The sequence below is a fragment of the Protopterus annectens genome, chromosome 2.part2 (genome assembly GCF_019279795.1).
Source record: "Protopterus annectens isolate FY-2018-M chromosome 2.part2, PAN1.0, whole genome shotgun sequence".
Classification (NCBI taxonomy): Eukaryota; Metazoa; Chordata; order Ceratodontiformes; family Protopteridae; genus Protopterus; species Protopterus annectens.
The window spans coordinates 511,752,474-511,773,905 of NC_056730.1; positions in this window are offsets into that span (position 1 = coordinate 511,752,474).

A 21,432-nucleotide genomic window follows, 5' to 3' on the forward strand; every position below is an offset into this window, starting at 1 on the left:
TTGAGGAATGGGGTTACATTTGAAAATTTACAAAGTTTTTGGATTTCTGAATGTTTTTATTGAAATGAAAAGTCTGGGAAAATGTAACATGGGTCTAAACAGGGATGAGAATCTTCAATTGCATATAAGTTCAGCCTGCCAGACAATAATGCATGCATGCAAGTTGCAAGATAAAAACATGTATTAAAACATCTGTTATGTAGAAAATGTGAAAGTAATAATATCTTATCAGGATGACTGTGTTATCAATTGTATCATGGAATGCGAATGGTATTGTAGATAAGGACAAGAAGCAAAGAGTATTGAATTGTATTAAGAAGTGTAGAATACAAAAAACAATGATATAGGAGACACATTTAGATACAAATGAGGATGTGAGTTTGGCAAAGAAAGGATTCCAGAATTATTATTCAGCAGATTATCAGGGAGAAAGGAAAAGAGGGGTAATAATATTGATTGCAAGAGGGGCTCCCATGATGATATGAGAAGAAAAAAAAGACAACAGTAGATTTGTGATAATAAGGGGTTATTGGCAGAGAAGGAGGATTACACTGGCATGTATTTATATTCCACTTAAAACTTAAGAGAGCTTAAGAGAATTATGGAAGAGGTATTCCAGAAGGGAATATTATTCCTCGGTGGGAAATGGAACATGATATGCAATAGTGAAGATGTATCGGGGGACCCAGAAGGGAAAATGCAACAACAGGGTAGATTCCTGTAGAAATATATGAGAGTATTTAGAAAGGAAGATCTGAAATTATAAGCAGGAACCCAGATAGAATTTATATATTATTATCCAAAGAACAATAAATGTCTAGATTACACAGAAATTATATTTCACAAGAATATGAGTATTTAATTGACAGATTTGAAACACTTCCAATAGATATTTCACATTATTCAACAATAAAGACTAAAATAAAGAAGCAGAGTAATCAGGTAAAATGAGATATTGGTACTTTGCTATTTATATATTTAAAAAAGAGAGAATTTTAAGGAATGGGTAGTGAAAACAATTCAAGAGTTGCTAGAGAATGAACAAACTTCTTAAAAAGGGTTAGTTGAAGACTGGGATAAAATGAAGATGACATTTAAAAATATGGTAGAAATGTGAGAGAAAGAGGTATATGAAAGAAGTATTAGGATTATTTAGAGGGAGTATGAAAAGTTAAAGCATTGCGGATAAAGGGGGAATCTTACAGAACAAGAAGAGCAGCGGTTGTTGAGTGCTAAAGGAAAAATAAGGCAGCATTTGGATAATGTGCAAGAGTATAGAAAGGTCAGTGTTAGGCAAGCAATTATGATAACAAAATGCACAAAAAGTGGGCAACAGAAAATAGAAAGGGGTGTAGCCAAGCAATGGGAGCTTAGGACTAGAAAAATGACTGGAAAACCTATAGAGGTATTATGTATATTTTAGAAAATCTATGAAAATCTGTACAGAACAGAGGAATGGGACAACCAAGAAATGACACAAATGAAAACATTTATGGAAGACTTAAATATGCCAAAGTTAGAGGAAGATGAGATTCAAGAATTTACCGCTGAGATGGGAGAGGATAAGATAAAAATGGCAAAGTATAATGAGTTGACAAGGAAGTCTTCAGGAACAGGATGGTATTCCTGTGGAAATTTGGAAATTAGCAGGGAAAAAGTAATAATGATCTGGAAGGTTTAGTTTAACAATATTTTAAAGAAGGAAGAGTACCAGCATCTTGGAGGAAAGCTGTAGTGGCTATAATATTAAAAGAGGGCAAACACCTTTCAAATACAACTTCATATAGACCAGTTTCAAATCTGAGACATGATTATAAAGCATATATATCTATACTAGCTAAGATAATGGTTAAGGTATTTCAAGCATTGATAGATATGGATCAATGTGGTTTTATAGAGGAGAAACAAACATTTAACCACATCAACAGAACAAGGATGATTCAAACAGAAGCAGACTGCAAGAAGACCCCATTATTGTTGGAAGGTCTTGATGCAGAGAAGGAATTTGATAGAGTGAGCTGGTATTTTATGATCAGGGCAACGGCAACATTTATTTATTTTTATTTATTTTATTTTACATTTGTTAACAGGGAAAAGTCCGACTGGATATAGGTCCATTTTCAGCGGAGGCCTGGGGAGAAAAGCTCCAGACATACTTACATGGATACATACAGTCAAGCATTACAAAATGGACATTTGTGCAAGAAAGTTATCTTTTGGCCTGCTTGTGGTGAGGAAGCTTCCCCAGACACTTTTCAATCTGCACACCTGCAACACACTTGGTCTACCTGTATCATCGCAGCTCAGGTCCGTCCCCCCCCCCCCCCCAGCAACTGCAACATTGCTAGATAAAACCACTAGTATGGTCCGGTTTCTTCCTACAATTATTTCAAGCCAAGAATAACACTTTTTAATAAGGATACCTACCAGACAAGTCTGCATGGCACACTTGGTCTACTTGCATCATTGCAGCTCGGTCCGCCCCCCCCCCAGCAACTGCAACATTGCCAGGTAAAACCACTGCTACGGTCCGGTTTCTCCCTACAGTTATTGCAAGCCAAGAATAACACTTTTTAATAAGGATACCTACCAGACAAGTCTGCATAGCACACTTGGTCTACCTGCATCATCGCAGCTTGCCCCCCCCCCAGCAACTGCAACATTGTCAGATAAAACCACTGATAAGTCTGCATAGGTGACTGGATATTTACAGTTCTTGTTATTAGCAGATGTGGTCCTTAACAGTTATGTTTTAAACATTGTGACTGGTTATTTACATTTCCTTTTACAGCATATTTCTTTTTTTTTTTTTTCAATAATATTTCTTTATTGTTTATTTTCAATATACATCATTTCACAAGAGTAAACACAGGTAATATACAACTGGTACAACAACAATATATTTAGAACATATTTACACTATTTACATGAATGCTTTCATAGTTTAATAGTATGGAAAGAGATAAGAGTTGTTTTCTCCAGGGTTAGTACCATCAGGTTCGTATAATGTTATATAATGTTATGATTTTTATTGTGTATGTTGTAAATGTCTTCCAAAATCAATGTTTTATGCAAGTATTATATTGAAAAGTTGTTCCCAATGTTTCAAAATATTGGGATTTTTATTTTGTCTGTTTATTATGTATTTGTGGGCTAATATATGTTTTATCGCTAAGTTCCTAAAGTTATTCCATGAGATTTTAGATGGGGTCAGCCAGTTGGTAGCTATATAAATCCAAAATAGGCAAACAGCAGCTGAAATGACACCAAAGAAATAGCGTACTACACTTTATTTACAGCTTTCGTCCGTAGACTTCATCGGAATGGTAGCTATGTAAAGTTTCATTAATAGGAAGATATTAATGAGAATGATTGTTTGGCTTTTAGATAGGTTAATTGGGGAAATATGTAGTATCGTAAATTCCCAAGTGAGCGTTGATGATTGATATCCCATCTTTTGTAGCTGTATTTTCAGGGAGTTCCAACGTTTGAATACACATTTACAGCTCCAGAACATATGTAAAAGGTCAGCAGTTTCATCTTTACAATGTGGGCAAAATTGGGAGTTTCTAGAGTTACATTTATGCAGTCTAAGGCGTGTGTAATAAGCATTATTATATATCATGAGTTGGGTAAATTCTAACTTTTGAAGAGATATGGATTTTATTATTAAGTTAATTGCTTGTATTATTTTATTGTTTTCTACCGATGGTATTTTTTCTTTCCAATAATTTGATAAGAGTATGTGTTCTTGAAATTTCAGGTCTTTGATAATTTTGTATGAGCATGTTAAAAATTTACTGTGTTGAAGAAGGGCTTGCAATAATGAGTTACATTTCATTAGGTCATCTTTATTGATGTTTATATCTTGAAGGTAGCTAATACACAATTATTTAATCTGTCTTAAGATCAGCAAATATGTCTTGGGAAGGCCCGATTGGTTTCTTATTTCGTGAGTGGGACAATTCAAATATGGGTATAGATCTTGTAGTGTTATATTAATTATAAGTGGTAATTTTTTCAGGTCTAGTAGCTGGTTATTAATTCTCAAGTTAGGATTTTTGTGAATAGGTTGTAGTATCATCATGGGCTGAATGAGATTTTCTGACTTAAAAAGATTTTGTGTTAATGTTATAGAATTTTTAAGGAATTTCAATAGGTTATATGCTTTAATGTTTTTATTACTTAAGAAAGGTATTGTTTTGGGATTTATATTCAGGCTTTCAATATGTTTAAAACATAATTTTACCCAATGTGGGGTCCAGCTATTTCCTAGCGTATTGTAATTTGCAATTCTTAAAGTTCTATTGGCATTTATGATTGAATAATAATTTTCAAAATTTGGTAGGTCTAATCCACCTTTGTTTTTCGGAGTCATCAATTTATCATATGCAATTCTGCATTTTTTTGGTTCCCATATAAATTTAGCGAATTCAGTGTGAATTTTCTTTAAAAATTTCTTAGGTATTAATAGCTGGGAGGACATGAAGATGTATAAAAATCTGGGCAAGATATTCATTTTGATAATCGAGACTTTGGCTAATGGTGGTAGTTTCAGATTTTTCCATCTCTTTAGATCAAGTAGAATGTGATCCCACTTTTGTTTGATATTATTAAGATAAAAAATGTTGTTATCTGTAGAGAATGTAATTCCTAAATATTTAATCTTTTCTTCAGATTTTATTTGACTTATCAATGGGAGCAGTGAGAAAGGTTTCGGAGTTTTTAAAGGGAAGATGTTAGTTTTTTTAAGGTTTATTTTATAGTTTGATATTGATGTGAAGTCTTCAATAGCAGACAGTATTTTTTTGGTGTCTGTGGTTGGCGTTGTACAATATATGTTAGGGTCATCAGCAAAGGCTGACAAGGACATTTTTGTGTTATATATTACTGGGGCATTGTGATATACATTTTGTTTGATGTTTAAAAATAGATGTTCTAGATATAGGTTGAACAATAAGGGAGATAAAGGACACCCTTGGCAAGTGCCATTTCTGATTTGAATTCTATTAGGCCATCTTTTATTTATATATAATGTTGTATAAGGATTGTTGTATAGTATTTGTAGGGTTAGAATAAATTCTTGGGGTATGTTAAAGTAGGGTAGGATTTGGAATAAGAATTTTATGTTGACTCTATCAAAAGCCTTATTAGCATCTATAATTAGTGCATATATATTTTGGTTATTTTGATTAGCATATGAAATTAGCGTGTGCAGTGTTAGTGTATTGTCACTGGTTTGCCTGGATGTTAAAAAAACAGATTGTTCACTCGAAATAATTGCGTCCATTATTTTTTTCAGTCTATTAGCCAGTATAGATGTTAGAATTTTAGTATCAATATTGAGTAATGATATGGGTCTGTAACTATCTGGATTTTGAGGATCTGCCTTTTCTTTGGGTATGAAAATCGTTTTGGATGCGTTAAAGTGTATATCATTAATTTTATTGTTTATTATATAGTTTAATACATGATATAGTATTTGTGCAGTGATAAGATAGAATGTTTTGTAAAACTCCGCTGTAAGGCCATCTGGGCCGGGAGATTTGTGTGATTTCAATTTTTTGATTGTTGTTATTATTTCTTCAGTGGTTATTGGTTCTATTAATTCTTTTCATTGTTTCGCATCAATTTTCGGAAAATTGAGTTTTTCATTTGTAAGTAGGTGTTTTTGTTCTCCATAGATTTGTGAGTATATAACTTCAAAGGTTTTGATAATATCTTCGGTTTTCATGTAGGTCTTGTTCTTATAAAATATTTCCGAAATTTGAGAAGGAGTTTTAGACTGGTTAATAATCCTTGCCAGAGCTTGTGACGGTGTTTGTATATGGTTAGCATATTTTGCAAGTATTTTAGTTTCATGAAATGATAGATTATTGTTGTGAACCAAGAATAGGTCTTTCTGGAATTTCAATAGCCCTGTTTCAGTTTGTGTGTTGTAGTTTTTAATTAGACCCTGTTCCAATGATTTAATTTTAGCCTCTAGTTGTTGTTCTTCTTTGAGTTGGATTCTCTTATAGTGAGAAGCTTTCTGAAGAAAGATACCTCTTATCTGAGTTTTGGTTGCTGCCCATTCAATATCAGGAAGGTTACAGCACTTTAATTTTACTAGTTATTTTTTCAACATTGTTTTGGCCGGTGTACACACATGCAAGGGCTGCCCCCCCAGGCAACTATAGCTTTGACCATTGCCACTGGGTAGCATAACTTAACAATATACTTCTGTATCTTGTCCCAAATAGATCTGCCTCCACACTGAATACTTGTAAAGTAAGGCAAGTACCATTTACTTGGTGTATTTGTCCCCAGATAGATTTACCTTCCTTTGTATTAGTTGCACACCAAGGCCATAAAGTAACGTTTCTGCAACTAACTGATTACACTCCTAATGTCCTGCTTCTACCTCTTCCTTGTTACACTCCTAATGTCCTGCTTCTACCTATTCCTTGTTACACTCCTAATGTCCTGCTTCTACCTCTTCCTTGTTACACTCCTAATGTCCTGCTTCTACCTCTTCCTTGTTACACTCCTAATTTCCTGCTTCAACCTCTTCCTTGCTTACACTTACATTACAGCTCCAAGGCTTCCACTTCTTATGCTGATTGCTTTTCTTTGCAGTCTTCTGTGAGGGGGCGGGCCAGATCTCTACCTGCTTTTTCTGGTTATACCTTCCCCCATTTTGTATCTCCCTCCTCCCCCATGCACATTAACTAGTCTATATTAGTGGGTCTCCTTGAGCGGTGCCATTTTGAAAGTTATCTTTTGGCCTGCTTGTGGTGAGAAAGCTTCCCCAGACCCTTTTCATTGTGCACACCTGCAAGTAAGTGCCTGCAAGTGTTTAAGCTCTTCTCAAATGCTTGTGGTGCACCTGGTTTAACAGGCATGTTTATGCTTTCCAACTGAAGTACTTAGCTAACTTTATGTAATCTAGAGATCTAACTGACATAGTGATTGCTTTTACTACAGAAACTGTTTACTGTTACATATGCTGTTATGCTCACAATAATCTAAGGGACTAACTGAAGCTGTGACTGCTTTTACTACATAAACTGTTTGCTGTTAAATATGTTGTTATGCTTACAAGGAATTTGGCTGGAGACTTGTGTTATGTGATGCATACAACAACTAGAGTAAACAAGTGCTACATTCTCCATACTTTCCTTACCTCTGAGCTTACCTACCTAACCACTGATTGCTCTACACAGTCTTGCCTTCTTTTTTCTCCTTGGCTCTAAAACTCCACAACTTAGCCAAAAAACATGTCATACAAGACAAAAAAGCATACTATATTAAACTCCAGTCTAACCACTCCTCTAACCCCAAACAATTCTGGAAATCCATCAACTCACTTCTCAACCCGGACACCAAAAACAACTCTTGCCCTGACACAAATAAATCTGACCCAGAAATAGCTACTCTGTTTAACTCCTTCTTTACTAACTCTATAGCAGAACTCATTAAAACATTCCCAAACAACAACACCTCCCCCCAAATCAAACCCTCTGCCCAACCTTCCACCCCAAACTCACATCCCATATTCCACCTCATACCCATTCCCACCTCATATATAAAAAATCTTCTATCTAAGTTTAAGCCTTGCTCCAATGCCCCTGACAATATCCTCTCACTCTTTTTAAGAATTGCAGCAGACAGCATCGCAATCCCCATTAGCATACTCATCAACAGATTCATACAAGAATCATATGTCCCCAAACTGGGGCGTGCAGCCTTTATCCTACCCCTCCATAAAGGAGGCAAAAATGATAACATCTCCAACTTCCAACCCATAGCGATTCTCTCCCCTATTTCAAAAATTCTTGAGAAATGCATTCACCTCCAGCTCATGCCATGCATTACACATAACCAACTCCTCAGCTCAACACAACATGGGTTCCGTACTGGCCATAGCACAATAACAGCTGTTCTCTCTTTTCTAGACATCATAAACCATTCCCGTGACTCTGGAGAACTTGTATCCACAGTCCCCCTTGACCTCTCCAAGGCTTTCGACACAGTCTGCCATACCCACCTTCTTCACCACCTTTCTAATCTTAACCTTTCATAAAACACCATTACCTGGTTCAGCAGCTACCTCTCTGACAGATCTCAGGCAGTAAAATGGAAGACTGGCACCTCAGCCTTCCTTCCCACCCTAACCAGGGTACCTCAGGGATCCATTCTTGGCCCTATACTCTTCAATATCTTCATTAATGATTTCCATGCAGCCATTCCTAACACTAAGATAGTACAATATGCAGATGACTCAACTTTAGTTTGGTCTGCATCAGACCTCCCTGAGCTACAAACAAAAACTCAAACTGCCTTCTGAACTACTGAGGATTAGATGCTCCAAAATCACCTCTCTTTGAATGCCAACAAATCAAAGATCCCTCCATTCTCTCCCTCAAAATCTATCCACCTAGACAAAACCTCTTTCAAGATTACAATCCTTGCCAACTCCACTATAGAAGTTGTTTCTTTTGCTAAACTTCTTGGAGTTGCTATTGACGAACACCTAAAATTCGATACCCATATTCAGCTAAATATAAAGAAAACCCATCAGAAACTTGACATGCTGTACAGAAACTCCCACTTCCTCTCCCCCTCAACAAGATAGACCCTCGCCACTACCTTCTTACTACCTTCACTAATGTATGGTGCTCCCCTACTAACCAACCTATCTTCCTCCATCTCTTCTAAACTAGAATCCTGTTACAATAAAATCTCAAAGTTCGCCACCACTTCCAAATATTCCACTCACCACTGTAAACCTCTCCACCAGCTGCAATGGCTAGAACTCCCAAACTACCTTGACTACCTCCAACTAACCACTCACAAGCTTATTTTCAAATCAACTATATGCCCAGCACTAACAAACATCTTAACATTATACACCCCAAACAGAACTCTAAGGTCTACCCATCAAAATCTAATCTCTGTTTATAAACCAAACCATGCCGCTAGTCAGCTTCTCCTATCCTTTTACGCCGACAAAAAATGGAATTCTCTTCCTCCATCTCTAAGAATTTCTGAGAACTCTGAACACTTCAAAACCCAGCTGCATTCTTACCTCTCCCAAAAATGGAAATGCAATTGCACTCCACCTACCTAACCTGCTTAATACATAAATACTTTATAACACACAAAGTTTGTTCTTCCTTACACACTATTGGTTAACTGATTGTGCTGCCTTCATGCTAATGCTGCCTCTATACCACTCTCAGAGGATTTAAGCCTCTGTATTACTTTAACTCATGCTAATATTCATGCATTAAGAACTCATCCATGCTAATGTTACTTCTATATCACTCTCAGATGATTTAAACCTCTGTATTAATTGAACCTTGTACTACTGTTCTCAACCACTAAACATGTAAATATGATTTACATCCTTCTCCAAGCTGCTGTTTAACTTTTGCTTAGTTTTTGCTATTTTGTATGTAAAATTTGCTTAGTTTATTTCTGTTTCCACTATGTATTGTACGTCATATTATGGAGCTTGTACTATGTATTATTGGAGCTTTTCTCCCCTGGCCTCCACTGAAAACGGGCTCTTTGAGCCCAGTGGACCTCCCCGGTCATCAAACTGGAAATAAATAAGTAAATAAATAGATACATGCATATTCAAGATTTTCTGGAATACATATAGGAAATAATTAGAAATGATTCACTTTTAAGGGAGAACGCATGCATTTTTAGTAGTACATGGTTGTGCAAGTTATCATCCTTTCCGTAGTACATTCCAGTAGGTAAGAGACATGTAATCAATCTTCTAAATCAGTTAATGTATCAGAGTAATAACAATGAAAGTTTCTACATGTAGCAAGGTTTTCATTTATAGATAGTATTTGAGGAGGGATTAGTCAGGGTTTTTACAGGGACATAGCCAATGCATTTTTAGGTGTTTTTTAAGAGACATTTTGAATTGAGTTAAGCGGGGACTGTAGTGAGGTCCGCAGAGACAGAGTTGGTAAATAGTGATTCACCAGCTGAATTGTTGGATTTAACAGTTTGTACTAGCGTCCTGTTGGAGGAGCAGAGTGTTTTTAGGTTACTGTAGGGGGTGATAATATGTTTCAGTATGGTGTGCTGTCTGGTTGGTAGAGAACTTTGTGATCAACTATTAGTTGGTTACATTGAAGTTGACAGGGTAGTTCTAGCCAGCCTAGTGATTTAAGGTTTAGACAGTGATGTGTTCTATATGCTGAACCTGTGGCAAATCTGGTAATATTATTGTAGCAGCTGGCGAGTTTACTGAGGTCAGATTTGCTTAGGTTTGTGAAGATAGGTAAGGCATAAAGAAGGGTTGATAGCAAATGTGTACAGGCAATCACAGTCCTAGCTGATGGGGTTAGGAATTGTTTAATCTTATATAAAGAGCCTAGTTTCTTATTAACTGTTTTAATAGTTTTGTTGACGTGAGCATCAAACTTAAGATTACTGTTGATTATTACACCTAGTAGTTTAGTACTTGGTTCTGGGAAAATTATGGCGTCATTGTTAGATTTTATGATAAGTGATAGTAAAGGGACCTTACGAGTGGGGGTGAAGAGTAACTGCTTAGTTGTAGTTGGGTTTAATAGTAGACAGCGACCAGTGAGCCCGTTTTCTACTTTGTTGAAGGTGTTTTGGGATAAAGACTGTAAGTCTGTGGGGGAGGTAGCAGCACAGATTAGGTTCGAGTCATCTGCATACTGAATACAAGTTGCATTTGGGATGACTTTATACAGATCATTAATGAAGATGGAGAATTGGAGGGGGCCTAATATAGACCCCTGGGGGACTCTAAGGGTGATTGGTAATAGAGAAGATAAGTTATCCTTCCATAGTACAGCTTGTTGTCAGCCACTTAGATAGGAATTAAACCAGCTAATTGCTAGGTTATCTGTGGAGAGTGTTTTTAGTGTCCCTAAGAGTAGATGGTGGCTTACCATGTCAAATGCCTTGGATAGGTCTAGAAAGAGGGCAGAGAACAGCTTGTTGTTATTACGGTTTTGATTTATTGTGTGAAATAAGAAAAGAAGGCTGAGGTTGTACTATGGTAAGTTCTAAATCCATGCTGGGAGGGGGCTAGGAGATTGTTTAGATTAAGATTAGGAGTTGTTTATGGATAGATTTTTCCATAATTTTAGCCAAGGGTGACAGGATGGCTATAGACCTATAATTTGAGAGTTCAGTGGAATTTCCCCCTTTATGGAGAGGAATAATGTGGGTGATTTTCCAGATGGAGGGGATATAAGCTTCAACAATAGATCTATTGATTAGTATTTAAATGGGATATGCTATTTCATCAGCGTTTGCATTTCCTGATAGAATAATGGAGTTTATTAGGATGATATATGAAGGGTCATAGACAAGAACAAAGGTGTGAGAGCTACTCTCTGACTGGACTTGAACAGAGGAACCAGGCAGGAGTGTCCTGTATCTCCTTAGTTATTTGCCTTATACTTAGGGTAATTGACAGAGAAAATAAGGGACTCACAAATTTAATGGTATAAATTAGTGTGGTACTGAAGAAAAATTAGCTTTATTTGCTAATGATATTATTTTGTGTTTGATAGATCCAGAAAATAAAAAGAATATTTCAGTGTTGTGGAATACTTTGAGAAGTCTCAGTTTTTCAGGATATAAATAAATGAAGATAAAACAAAGGCTATACCAATAAACTATATTTCTACACATGAATTGGTTTAGCATTAATCATATTTATGAGGACATGAAAAGATGAAGTACTTAGGGCTATGAGTTAAAAAAGATTGTATTATAGCAGTTAAGGGTATGTGGGAATAGGCTAAACAAACAATGATACAAAAAGTGAGAAGTTAGAAGATCTTGATGATGGATATGGATAGTAAGGTACAAGCAGTGAAAATGTTTCTAGTCCCATTGGCATTGTATATAGGTTAGACATATTTTTATCAATCAGAGGAAAAACTGTGAACCATAAGTAACAAAGAATTAAAAGTATGTATTTGGGATTAAAAGAGTTAAGTGTGATAAGTTGTTCTCCCCAGAGAACAAGGTGGTTTGGGATTACTAGATTTGAATGGATACTTTAGAGTTACACAGTTAAGGCAGAGATAGATAGATAGATAGATAGATAGATAGATAGATAGATAGATAGATAGATAGATAGATAGCAAAAGCAGAAGACTACAACTCAAAGTGGAAAGAAATTATGCTGAAATGTCGAGAGGAGTTCATAAAATAAGGAGAGAGTACAATTCTGAATGCAGGATCTTAAGGAGAACAGTAATAATCATGCAGAATATATGTACAAAGTAGCAGAAAATATTTTTGAGAATGTGGCCAGCATGGAAATGGAGAAAAGAAATTTTACCAATAAGGATGAGTGTAAGTAGGGTCATTGAAAATAGGCAAGAGGGCGCTGGAATTTATTGAAAAAAATAAGCAAAGGAACCAAGGTATTAGGAACAAATTACTAGGGAGGGAAAAAAATCATAGAGTGGGATGAGGCCAAGCAGACGTTTGGACTGCAAGTTGGATACTGCCTTCCCTATCAGAGACTGATAAAAGAGTAAAGGTAAAGAAAAAGGGCTAGGGGAGTTTTAAATGAAAGACCAATGCTGGTTGAGTTTACCGCTGAGTCTAGAACAGAAGATGTCCTTATATTCACTGCTACAGTATTCTTAACAGAAGGGATTCCCTGCAGTGGAAGCCTGAACGTCTGGTCAGTCTACCAAAGACTACTTGTTGCTTTTAAAAGGTACACTGAACATCACACAAGCATAGGGCATAAAGGTGAATTTCAGGCCTACCATAACCAGAATTTCTTTGCCACCAGTCTGAACATATCTTTTTACCATTAGTCTGTTTACCTGCATCCGTTTTCTGCTAGGTGAACACATTTTCATTCTCCAGTTATTACCTACTCCTGTTTGCTGACTTTTATTGCAATTGCAGATAAGTACCCCACTGGGGATTTTGTTTTTTCTTACTTTTTTTTTGTGCTCCTTGTGGTTAGTGCCATCCAGGAAGGGTAAATGCCAGTATGGGAGACAGATTCCCCATAAAGACCACCGCGATAAGTGTCTTTTTTGTCTTGGAGCTTCTCATTACCATACGTCTTGTTCTATTTGCCAGGCGAGATGAGAACCAGCATTTTACGCTTCTTGCTAAAGATACAATGGAAGGAATCTCCCACCCCAAGGGTCAGCCATTAGGGAAGAAGAAGGTGAAAAAGGTACAACCAGACTCTTCCACTGTCCAGACTCTGCCAGGTGTTTCTTCCGAGGTTGTTACAAACCTGGAGGCTCGCCCGGCTGTGTTGTCAGATTTCTCTGTCACACAGTGTCAGAGGCCAGTGAGGGTCCAGCTGGCAGCATGTCTGAAGAGGCTTTGCAGGCGTCCATCTTGGACATTTGGGGGAACCACTGCTGATTTTTTCTAAGGGGCCTAGTAGAGTTCCTCAGTTTTTAGTTGGGGAAGAAATATAAACTACTATGGTTCTCAACTGCTGTCCTGGGTCTGAGCCTTCTCAGTTTTTTGGAGCGGATATTCCCTTAAAAAAGAAAAAAAAAATTAAACATGTTAGGAATTAGGAATCCAAAAAGTGAGTGGCAGGCCTTCACTCAGGGGCTACTTACTGCTTTAATGTCCTTAAAGCCTCCTCAAGGGGTTTCAGTTTCTGCTCCTCCTTGGTCCTCTACTCCCCTTAAAAGGCCTAGAGAACAGGACTCTTCTGAGGATGAGCCGGATTTAGATAATGAATCCCTAAGTTATTCTATTCAGATTCATTCTCCTTTAGACTATGAGACAGAAGAGCAGGAATCTATTAGTCCAGATGTTCCTTTTGAGGAAATTTCCTTTGGGGACACACTCTCTAGGATGATGATTTTTTTTTAAGTGGGGTTAGTGCTCAGGTCTCTAATATCCATGAGTTGCTGCAGTTGGAACCCCCTAAACCTGCAGCTATTCCTCCTGTTTTGGCTGCTTTGCTGGATGTTTTTTCCAATGCCTCTCATGCACCTAATTCTCTGCCCCCTGCTCCCAAGAAGCCTGACACATTTTATAGGGTGCCTGAGGATTGCTCTTTCTTGTATCAATGTCCTGCTGTTGACCCCTCTGTCATGTCTGTAGCTTCTGATAAGCTGTCTCAGTTGCTTCCCTCGCCCAAGTTATTGCCTTCTGACAAGGATAGCAGAACTATGGAAAAGTTGGGTAAGAAGGTAAACACTTCTGCTACCCTAGTTTTAAAGGCTATTAATTATCAGACCCATATGTCTAGGTATGTGTTGACTTCTTTCTCATGCCTATCAACTTATTTCTGATTTTTAGAATATGAGGGTAAAATTTCTGTTTTTTCATTGCTAAGGACATCCTCCCAAGTCATTCATCATTCTATTAAATGTAGTTATGATGCAGTTGATGCCTCTTTTAGGGCTGCTGTTTTAAGTTCAGTGATGAGGAGGCATTCTTGGATTAGGCTTCAACCTCTAAGTGATGATATTAAAGCTAAGTTGATGGATGCTCCTCTGGATTCTAAACATTTGTTTGGGGAAGCTGCTGCTGGTTTAAGTCCCTTTAGGATTGGGGTAAGACCTTACAGGAGCTTAACATGTTTGTTTCTCCTGTGCCTAAATTTGAGAGAAACTGCACTGCTAAGCTTGCCTTTGTTCATAGATACTTCTGCCCTTCTACTAAAAGTAGGAAGAGTCAAACTCAAAAAGCTTGCCACCGCTCACACGACCAAACCATGTTTTTTGTTCTTGGCGCCTTTAAATTTAGTGGAATGAAGGGGGCATGTTGATCACATGTTTTTGAGTGATTTTATTTTAAGGGAATTATTGCAATGGCGCAAGTTTTTTAAATTCTGAGGAAGTTGGTGCAGAGAGCCGACGAAAAGTTACACTGAGTTGTTTGGCTTAATTAAAATATTTCAATTTCATTTATTGGTGTTCAGTATGATTTGTATGCTTACTCGATTTGGATTATTGAGTCCGAGGATATCACTGGTTTGGTCGTGTGAGCGGTGGCAAGCTTTTTAAGTTTGTCTTTTTGTTTTTCTGGTGGTTCAAAAGTAGGAAGAGTGGCAAACGGGCTTCTCTTGCTCAGACTATTCAGTTTTCAGGGACTCCAAAGCTTTCCTTTCCAGACAAAACCAGGTGCTGTATTATTATCCATCTATTCCCCGCTACATTCCTCTTCTTCTTTCTCTTTGCTTTTCTCTTTCTCTTCCTGTTTAGCTTCAGATCACTCAGGATTCTTGGGTTCTGTCGATTATTCATCAGGAGTATTTCATGATGTAGAAATCCCGTCCTCCTTTTATGGGCATTCCTCAGCCTCCATAGGAACAACTTCCCTTTTTCCTAGAAGTTCTTCAAAATCTCTTGACTCGGGGTACTTATTCAAGAGGGCCTGTGTCCCAAAGGTGGAAAGGGCTATACTCCAGACTCTTTATAGTTCACAGAAAAGAGGGCACTGGGAGGCCTATTCTAGACCTCGCTCATCTAAACACATTTCTAAAAGTGCCTTCCTTTCAGATGTTGCCCCTTCAGATTCTGTTTCCTTTCCTGATCCCTCAGGCCTATATGGTGTCTCTGGATCTCAAGGATGCTTATCTCCATATTCCGATCCATCCTCTTTTCAGGAAGTTTTTGTATTTCTCTGTTGCTTCCTGGGATTTTCAGTTCTCTGCTTTGCCTTTGGCCTTTCTACTGCCTCACAGGTGTTCACCAAACACCTTTTTCCTGTGATGGCTTTGAGGAATCCAAATATTTCCTTACTTAGACAACCTGTTGATTCAGACATCCTGTCCAGAGACCCTTTTGCAAAATCTTCATTTTGCCATTTCCCTTCTTCAGAGCCTGGGATTCACTTTACATTTCAAAAAGTCTTCTCTGACTCCTTCTCAAGATCATGTTTTTCTGGGTTGCAGGATTCAGACAGTGTCAATGCTTGCATCACTAACCCCTCCAAAGGCCTTAACTCTCATTTCTTTCTTTCAAACTCTTCTTCCTCTGGCTTCCATTACCACCAGGAGTTTCTGAGAGCTCTGGCTTTCATGGTATCCACCATTCCAATCCTCCCTCTGGCCAAACTTCACATGAGAAACTTTCAGTGGTTTCTGAAGTCAGTGTGGCTCCAACATGCACATCCTCTAGACTTTGTAGTTCCTTTTCTTCCTTGTCTCAGACAGGAACTTCACTGGTAGATTCAACAGTTGTCTCTGAATCTAGGGATCCTTTTTTATCCCCCTCTTCCCTCTTAGGAATTGTTTACAGACACTTCAGACATGGGATCAGGGGAGATAGTTGGCTCCCTGAAAGTACAGAGGGTGTGGTCGCCTCATGAATAGAAGGAGCACATCAGTATCAAAGAGATGAGATATCTTCTGCTGACTCTTCAGGCCTTTCATCCTTTTTTTCTGTCCAGGGTGTCTCAAAGTGTTCACAGACAATACCACAGTGATGTGGTATATCAACAAACAGGGAGGAATGATATTGTATCTTCTTTGCTGGTTGGCACTTCTGGTATGGGATCTTTCTGTCAAGTATCAAGTAACTCTTCTGGCAGTCTATATCCCTTCCAGTCAGAACATTATGGCAGACACTCTGAGCAGGTCCTTAACTCAGTCCCATGAATGGATGCTTCACAGGGATGTGTTTCTGGACATTATTCGCCAGTGGTGTACTCCGCAAGTGGATCTTTTTGCATTCCCTCTGAACACATAACTTCTTCTGTTTTGTACCAGAGTCCCAGGTCCTCTGGTGTGGAAGGTGGACACCCTCATTTTCTTGGAAGGGGATATTTCTTTATGTACTTTATGTATTCCCTCCCTTTCCTCTCATTCCAAAAGTCCTGTTCAACATCCCTCTGCTTCTGCATCTAGCCAGGGGCAATCATCGCAAGTTACCTCACAGGGTGGATCTAATCACACAAGACAAGAGATCTCTCATCCATCCCCAGCTGTCTACACTTCAATTGACACTGTGGGAAATAGGATTTTGATTCCTCACAGGCACCCTTTTTTTGAGGATGTGCTGCAAGTCCTGCAGGAGGCCAGGAAACCTACTACTAGGAGATCTTACTTATCCAAATGGAAGAGGTTTTCTATTTGGTCTCTCTTGTAACCTGGACCCACTTACTGTGGATGTTCCTTTGATTGTCTCTTATTTGTGTGAGTTACTCAATGCTGGTTTGGTCTATTCTTCTATTAAGACCCACTTATCAGTTATCTCTGATTGTCTGCCTTTTTCTCCTCCTTTAACTTCTAGATTTGAGATTAATTTCTTTAAGGTGTCTTTAATATTAAATCTCCTAGGAAGCCCATTCCTCCTTCCTGGGATCTTAATTTTGTTTTGAAGAAGTTGACTCAGGCTTGTTTTGAGCCTGCTGCTTCAGTTTCCTTGCTACATTGTTCCTGAAAGACTATTATTTTGTTAGCTCTTACTTCTACCAGATGTCTGTCTGAGTTGCAGGCCCTTATGGCATGCCCTCCTTTTTTGGTCTTTCATGAGGACAGGGTGTCCTTGTACACTAACCCTTTTTTGATGCCTAAGGTGGTTAATGAGCTATCACTGAATCAGTCTATTACTCTGTCTACATTTTTCCTGTGTCCGCAATCTGACAGTGAGAGGGTTCTGCATACTTCGGACATGCATATGCAACTCAGTGTTTATTTGGATAAGACTAAGGCTATTAGAAAATCTGATCAGTTATTTGCTGTATCCAAGCAAACTATTTCTTCTTGGATTTCTAAGGCTATTTCCTTTTGTTACATTTTTTCATGGCAAGAGCCTTCCTTCTTCAGTTAAAGCTCATTCTACTAGAGCTGTGGCTTCTTCAGATGCTTTTTTCTAGGGCTTAGATACTAATTCTATTCTTGAAGCAGCAACTTGGACTTCTGTGCATACCTTTACCAAGCATTAAAAATTGGATGGTATCTCTAGAACTAGGGCTGGTTTTGCTAGTGCCATTCTTAAAGGCTTTTTAGGGGGCTCTTCTGAGCCTTCCCCCTCCCAAGTTTCCTCTTAAGCATTGTCACTCTCCCTTCTGTTAAGAATATTGCAGTAGTGAATGTAAGGACATAGTACAGTTGTGTAAAGTCTTACCATAATGGTAGATATCCTTGTTTCACTGCTGCAGTGTCCACTCCCTCTATCCACACCTAGTCTTTTGCTTTCCTTGATGTACAGGTTACCTCGTGGGTTTCGTGGACTGTGTTCCTATGGGGGCATTTGGTTCTGATTGTGGTAGGCCTGAATGTCACCTTTATGCCCTACACTATGCAAGAAGCATTTGGGTGATGTTCAGCATACCTTTTAAAAGCAACAAGTAGTTTTTGGTAGACTGGCCAGACGTACAGGCTTACACAGCAGGGAATCCCTTCTGTTAAGAATACAGCAGCAGTGAAGGCAAGGTCATGTACCATTATGGTAAGATTTTAAACAACTGTACTTTACAGTAAAAAAAGGGATAATTAGTAGCACATATAAAATAATGCATGATAACTATAAGAATTAATCAGTAAATGTTAGACAAGACTGGGAAATGAGAATGGAAAGGCAGAATACAAATAAACAATGGGAGGATATCTGCATGGCTGCCGAGTATGCAACAACATGTCGAAGGTTTAGAATGTTTGCACGGAAGTGTTTCCATAGGTAGTTTGATATTCCAAGTAGACTTATTTTTCACAAGCAGACAGCAATTGCTGGAGATGTGTTGGGAAAGAGAAGGGTACCTGGGAACATGATTTTTGAGAATGTAACAAAATGATAGAATTTAGAAATTCCCTGAAGAGTGTTTTGTCAGAAGTGCTGAGGGAACAAATTATTTTAACTAAGGAAATGATTCTTCTTATCTGGGATATAGAAAATGAATTGCCTAGACATGGTATGGTCGTACTAAGTTTAACGGTGTTGCCTGTCAAAAAGTAATTAATACGTAATGGAAATCAAAAACAAAACCAACTGTAATAGAATTATTGAATGCTATAAAGGAGATAAAAGAAATGAAAGTGGGAGTTTTAGAAAAGGGAAGGAGGAATTAACATATGTTCAGGAGGAGTGATATTTCAGGGAAGGCAGGACTCAATCAGCCTGCGTACTGTTAAATTTAATAACTGTTAGACATATTGCCCTGATGAGGAAATTTTAAAGTCTGTTGTGCTGTCCTGAACAAGAGATGGTTTCAATGCTCAAACAGTATACTATCATTTACTATCAGATTAATCTTGCCTTGGAGACAGATCTTTGTTTAATCTTGCTTGATGAATCACCACTTGTGGTTTTGTCTGACTTTTTCCTCGGTCCAGAATCTTGTCCTATGGCTCCCCTATTGGCACCCAAATGGCTCATTCTTTCTGAGGGTACAGAAACCAATAATTACCAAGCTAGGTGACAGCACTACTGCCCATTCATTCCTTCCTAGGAATCCTGATAGGCTCTCCATTCCCTGACAAGAGTCAGATGGTCAGGAGTAGTCCAGCTTACTACCCTGACAGCATCCCCTCCATCCTCACTGGTGGCTCTCCAGAATTTTGCCATTATCTCCCTAGTGAAAGTGTATGTCTGCATGCCGTACGCCTTTGCTGCCATAATGAGAACTGTAACAATGCAGGCTCTACAGGTTTGAACTCCACCAGGTAACACCTAGTGCTCTCACTAGGTGTCACACTTGTGGTGAACCAGGTCCACTTCCATCCTCCCAGGATGGATAAGCTGGCAGTTGTCACTCAATTCTATCTTCCCAGCCAGGTCCTGTAGTCACTCAAGTCACCATTTGAACTTGGATCATCTGTGGCTTACTCAGGGCTTTACTCCTCTATACCATGGAGCTGTCTGTTTTGATCAGCAAATTTTCAGAGATTATGTTCATGTCAGATACTTTCAAAACCAGAAAAAAACCCTCTTTTCTTTGAGGCTTACATAGCAAGACTTCTTGCACTTGCTAAGACTAGAAGTGCTCATCCAGTAGAATCTAAAGAGGATGGTGTCAGATACTGCTGCTTGTATTAGAGGAGAGAAGAGGAAACCCGGAGAAAAGTTATAAGGCTAACCCTAATGCATATTTTTATAATCAGAAAAAACATAAGTATGCATTGTTCTAGAGGATCTGTAGCTTATTTCCTTGAGTTTTCCATTTTGTCCTCAGAAAGAAACATATTTGAAATTGTGGGATGCCTAGCACTACCCCTAGAAACAATATTCTCTGAAAGAATTGCAAGATGGATTTGGTTTAGCTCACTCTTTGCCAAGGTAATTGGAAGGTTACATTAGTCTCGGCATTTTTTTTTTTTGGAAAAAAGTAGTGTAATCCTCCTCTATCAATGCATATAAAGGATGTAGATTTGAATTCCATAGATCTTTTATGAACATTTTGTAAATATCCTTGATGTTGTGGACAGGACAAAACTAGGTAGAGATAAACTAGAAATGGAAGGACTCCACTTGGAACATGAGGCATTTCCTGCAAGCCGGATGGACGGACATGCATGTCTAGGCAAGCATACTGTATTGTCTAAAGAACCCAATAAAGCTAGTATACCAGTTAGGAGGTAAGGTTTTCTGGGTTAGCATCATGATCTTTTTCTATGACAAAAATTGCTGAAGACAGAAACACAAAAAATTAGTTTCAATTTGTTGTCCTTTTTTGGCATCATAAAAACACTGCAGAAACTGCTTCATTTTCGATGACTGGGAATGCACTAAAATGCACATGTCTGTTAATAGTTGGAAAGGTAAGTCCAAGATTCTATGAAACTGAAGTAAGAGGATTTATAGTACTGGGCCATGGAATAATTCTGTATAATGATTATTGAACAGTCTTTATAAATAACTTTCTAAATAAAATAGACCAGAAGCTCAGTCCCAGCAAGGCAGATGATTAAGGCACAAATCTCAGTCAACAAATACAATAAAATAATAAAGTTTAATAACAAAAAGCAAGCACTTTCACAGTTGATAACTGCTTGTAAAAGCGCTTACTTTTTGTTATTAAACTTTATTATTTTATTGTATTTGTTGACTGAGATTTGTGCCTTAATCATCTGCCTTGCTGGGACTGAACTTTTGGTCTATTTTATTGTTTTATTTTAGTTACTAGTCCCTTTTCTTGGTTGTTGGTTTTTATTTATTTTAACTTTCTAAATAAGTTTATTTGTAGTAATCTATTGTCAGATGAATAAAAATAGTAGACCGTCCCCTCTGGATATTAGTGTTAATGGCTAAGACTGCACAGCATTTTGAAACTCTCTCTTGTTCAAATCTATTTTAAATGTCCACTATATATTTTTTATTTTTGTAATGTTGTTTTTGGGAATATATTCTGCAAAAAGAACATTTGGTAAACTGAAAAATTCCAGAAAAAAGGCTTGGCATTGGAAATAAACTGACCAACTGCAGAACTAACATTTCCATGCTTTTCCATCTCTATAAACAGATCATCTTCTAATTCAGCACAAAGGCA